Source organism: Fragaria vesca, linkage group LG3, assembly GCF_000184155.1.
Source record: "Fragaria vesca subsp. vesca linkage group LG3, FraVesHawaii_1.0, whole genome shotgun sequence".
Classification (NCBI taxonomy): domain Eukaryota; kingdom Viridiplantae; phylum Streptophyta; class Magnoliopsida; order Rosales; family Rosaceae; genus Fragaria; species Fragaria vesca.
In genome coordinates this window covers 22,134,278-22,139,960 of record NC_020493.1, presented here as the reverse complement: position 1 = coordinate 22,139,960, position 5,683 = coordinate 22,134,278, and positions in this window count along the sequence as shown.

Sequence of the window (5,683 nt, the reverse complement as noted above, 5' to 3'; positions counted from 1 at the left end):
AAATAAATCTTCTTCTTTTTTCGATTTCAAGTAAATAAATCATTCATCTGAAAGAAAATAGGAAATTAACAAAAATGAGGTTAATATACAAGGGAAATGTGAAAAAAGAGAAAGGTAACCTAGCTGGCTTTCACAGTTTCACAGTTTTTCTTCACACTTTCACAGCTTATCTATATATGTGATATGTGATATATAGGTTTTTTATATTCATACCAATAGGGCTGACGACACTACGGCCAATGAAGCATTGGTGAAGCTCTGATAGCTACAAGTTCCAACCTCTGCTTTTCAGCTTCTGGGTTCTCTGAGAGACTGCCGTTTTGCCCCAAAAAGACAGTCATGCCAAAACGCACGGGCTCTATAACACATGAGATAAGAGAACCAAATTACCAGTGGCTAGCTACCTCAAATTACTACTATTGTCTTATAATAATATGCGCTGCCAAAAGAATACAGACAAGTAGATACCAAAGCCTCAATGTATAACATGTAAAGCATCAATGGAATTCAGCTCTTTTAAGCTTGCAGAGTTGCAGGGTGACCTTCGATCACTTCACTCACAAAAGTTTGCTTTCGAATAATTTCAGGCCGGCAAACATGACTTCAAGTTCAAATCTTCGGCTGTTACTAAACTAACCTTGTATATAGATATGTACATGTTTGATACCGGAAAAATCACTGCGGTGAGAGACTAAAATAGAGACTGTTGCGGTGAGCACGTCTTTGGGATAGATTGACTAGCCACTCCAAGAATCCACCAAGTTCACCACTTTAAGGAATCCACCAAGATAAGAGCAAAACTCGTCACTCAAGAAATCCACCTAAGAGATAAGAGTCTCTAAAACAATTGGGAGGAACTCCTTCACCAAATTGTATATATTTTCTAATAAAACTCAAGACTAAAATCTGATTACAAATGAAGAAAAGACTTCATTTTATAGGATAAGGAAGGGAAAACGAAAAGATTACTAATTGACTACATTTGAAATTAAAGATAGATATTTAACATTTAATAACTCCAAGGTCTAGAATCTCAAAGATCAGAATTGATAGCACCTCACAACTCATCGACTTCTTCAATCATTGCAATGAATTCTCTTTCACGTATAGGTTCTAAGTTTAGGTTCCAAATCTCAGTATCAATGTTACATTAATGTTCTTCATTCTCTACTGTGTGAGGACTAAGGACCGGTGATATACATAGTATATGAGTGAATAGTACTGAAAAGTGAAGTTTGACTGAAATTAATTTATCTTGTGATATACATAGCATATAAGTGAATAGTACGTACTAATTAAGGCCCCAAATCATTTTGGCATTTTGTTCTGCAGACTTATACATACCTTGTTATCAAGAAAATATGGATGGGAAAGCATATGTAACAAAATCGATCAATTAGAACACATTAAAGAAGGGAGCTCCCTTCAGTCCAAGCACAGAGAAGAAGAGGATGAAATTTACCTCCCAAATCATTCACACATTCGCGGCAGAGTTTCCTTCCGTTTTCTCTACTGTGTTTGAATGAATGAGTTGGCAGTTAATCCAAACCCTTTGCCCTTCCATGAGTGGACTGAAGAAAGCTCTCTTGCTAATATATATCTTTCAGAAGTAAGAACTATATATATGGAACATCTTAAAGAAAAATGATTTCAATTTTCAACAATCCATATATTCCTAGCTTCATGAAACCAATTATATATAACTTGAAGGACTCATCTCCCTAATTATTGATAACAAATTAACAATATATATAATGCAATTTCACTTCCGGCTACGTTCCTTCTTCTCGCCAATTACTAGCTCTTTTACAACAAATCAACAATTATTAAATTACATGAAACTTTTGAATCCCGGCCGATAGCTTTTGTTTATGAAGCAACCATGCAGACGGCCAGAAATTACTAAGGTTTCCTTAATTCAATCTGACTGGAAATTTGGAAACAGAGATCAAGTATAGAATGTGATCCATCAGAGAGTCTAAATCTCACATTGTCTCGATTGATGAATCACTGCTTGATTGGTTGGAATTATACATCAAGATTCAAGAGATCAGTTCAGATTTACTGTTAGAACAATATTCCGTTTCCAATTGTTACTGATATCTCTAGAAAACGGAAATATAAGAGGAGCAGGAACCCTCTATTACACTATATATAATCCTCGGGAGTAGTAATTCTTATGATTAGATAGGTATAGAGATCTTAAACTTACCAGAAAACGGTGTCAGTTCCGGCCGTCCAGCCAAGACTTGATTTCTGTCTCTGTACCTCGATCTGTTTCCAATATGCTTACACAGATCAGAATCGTGTTATCATGGCCGGTAAACAACTTCATGCATGAACCCTAACCCTAAGTAATCAATTAGAGATATTAATGCGAGATCTTTGCTGAAGAAGAACCAAATTTACTTCGAGACTTACTAAAATTAGAAACTTAGAAACTCCGGGGAAGAATCCGAAACCTAGCTCCTTGCAACTTCAGGAAACAAAGTTAATTAATTCGAGTAAACTCAACCAAGATCAGACTCTGCAGCCCTGACAAACCCAGAAATAAGTAATAAAAAATAGAAATTAAAAATTAATCAGGAAAAAATTAGCATAAAGTTAAAGAGTAGTCCTGCAAAAAGAGATTCAAGAAGGGCTTTGCATTAAACAAGCTAAGAGTGTCATTGTCTTCCATGAGACTCAGGAAAAGGGAAAGGGAAAGCGATTGAAGATCTATCTCTCTCTGATCTCACCTGATCTTGCTGGAACACAAATCTGGCAAAATAGTGGTCTCTTACTTGAAGGAAGCAACAGAGTAAACATATATATGAACAATAAAAGAGGGCTTTCATCTCTGAGTTTTCTGGAGCTTTTGAGAGTTATGACTTATGACTCCTTCACCCACCTAGAATATATAAATTGAATGCAATATTTACAGTCATTCATCCATGGATGAAAGATTGAGAGAGATTGAGAGAGAGAGAGAGAGAGAGAGAGAGAGAGAGATATGGTTAATAATATGATGATCCATGGCCAGCTCACGATGCCTGAGTTGGTGGGTTTCTTTGACCGTCTGAAACTCTGAGTCTCTCTCTTTCAGACTTGTGGCAGTGGTCTACAGTGTACTGGTGTGGTGCACTAATCTCTAGGTCGTCCTATCTAACTCTCTCTCTCTTCCTCTTCTCTGTCTTCTGATCTAGACTATATCTTGAGGGAGAGAGCAAGTATTGCTATATATAGGGTTTTGAGGGCATACATAAGTCTGGGGGAGAAAGGCAGGCTCTCTCATACTCATCGTGGATTTGGAAACTACGTATTTACCCCTTAATTTACACACAAATAATGCTGCGATTGAGAAAGCTGAACTCTGAGAAGGTGCACGAAGGAGGAGGGACCAACCGCCCATGAAGAACAAAATACTAAAAAAGATTTTTGTTTTTGTTTTCTAATTAACGTAGATTTCAACTCTTACAATGCCAGCTAATTATCCATTACTCGACAGTCTCGACTGTTGAGTATTTACTACCAATGGTAGGGTAATCTTTCTCATCAGAATTCAGAAACATTGGAAGAATTGATCCGGGTTGTGTTCTAATGTCATACAATACAATACTACAATTGAACCAAATTGCATAGAATTAACAAAATATCAAACGGGTGGCTCCAATGTCAAAATAAACTTTGATTCAGTGAAAACCACTTCAAACAAAACAAATTTTACGTTGTTCACTTTCCCTTAGATTTTGTGAAATCCATATATTTGGCATATATACATGTTCTCATTCACCCATAAGAGAGCTAGATAATCAAATTAATACAACTTACGTCTAAAAGTAATTATCATTTTCTGCTCAAACGTCACTCAAAAATATTTTAGAAATCTAATCAAGTTTTGTTTTGTTTTTATTGACAGAAAGATACGGTACAAGTGTCAATCTTTTGTCAATGGTATGAAGGAAACTCGGCTTATACTATAAATCCTTGTGGAAGCTCCATACATAAACTTTCAATCGAAAAAAAAAAGAAGCTCCATACATAAACTTGGTTTGGATCTATTCCTTCCGAATTGAAGCTCCTCTGAATCTCTCATGGTTCAGGCATCTCATGTTTGATTAGAAATCTAAAGCCTACAATAGCAGTAGATTAAGGAAAATTCAAATGCTAGCTGGTTAGACTTTCCAAACATCGTTTTTGGAATTCACTTGATGCTACGACTCGAGTTCAATAATTGATGATACAGTCATTTTTTTTTCAAATTAAAAACAAAATAAGCAACAACATGCCTGTAATAATACTACTTAACTTGCGAAACTAGCTTATAATTGACCAATTAGATGAGTAGCAAGCTAGTGAAAGTTTGATGGGAGAGAGTGAGAGACCGACGACCCTTGTCCAGGATTCGCTGATCATAGAGAATATTTGGCTGTCTCATCATGTCCCGAGCTTCGCAGAGAAAGAGACTGATAGATTCCAAAGGTATACTAGTTAAGCAAACTGATCGAGCATTTCATATTGTTCATGTCTTCGCTGTGTACAAGTTCACACCAGCACCATGTTTCAAAGTTCATACAACAATTCAATGAATCAATAGTGAATATTCTCTCTCCTTTTTCTTTTAGTTTCTGACCAGAAATAATGGAGTTTGCCACCGCCGTCGGGGCACCCCTTGTTTTCTTGTCCGGCAAAAGGGTGTCCATGCCAGCCTCTCTTTACCTACTATTTCAAATTTCATTCACACCATTCCAACATATAAACCCTAAACATTCAAACTCATCATTATTGCCTCCCTTCATGTCAATTTTGAAATCATACATGCTACGGGAAACTGTCAGATACACCTCTGAGTTTATGTATGGTTCTTTTGTGTTTCCACTTTCCACGAGCAAAGTAGTATTCGACTATATATTCGTACAGTTCCTATTCAGAGCGAAGCTTCGCTATGAAATTAAAGTGTGAAGGTCATTTTTTGGCTCACTTTTCGGTCACGTATCTACATCTCCACCGTTCAGTTTACGGTTCAATTGGATGAAACTTGGCAGAAGTGATTTATACATTAGGTTCTAAAAACTAAACGGCGGAGATGTGGATATGTGACCGTAAAGTGAGCCAAAAAAGGACCTTCACACTTTAATTTCAGAGCGAAGCTTCGCTCTGGATAGGAACTATATATTCGTATATATTCAACTATGTTCTTTTATGTATATTCAACTATATATATATTCCTATACATACGGGTTCGGGTAGGGCCGGCCCTCGCCTCAATCATGATTTTTTAAATTTTAAGACCGGGCTAGGTTGGGCTATTCAAAAAATTCAAAACCCACAGGCCCGAGCCGGTACCCGTCTTACAGGCTTATCAGGGCCGGGCCGGGCCTATTATATACATATATCTAATAGAATTTTATCAAATAAAACAAAAAACTATAAAAAAAATTCAGATTTGTTAATGATTGAACTAAATGTAATAAAAAATTAAAATAAAATAGAGTAAATGACACTTTAGTACTAATTTTAAAGGTTTTGCCCACCCCAATGAAAAACTTTTTCCTATGCCCATTTCAATTAAACTTAATAGAATTACTTTTCTACCCATAACTTATCTATCTCTCTCCTCTCATTCCGGATCTCTCTTTCATTTCTCTCTCTCTCTCTCATCTCCTCTCTTTTCTCTCATCTCATTCTGACCTCTCTCTCTCTC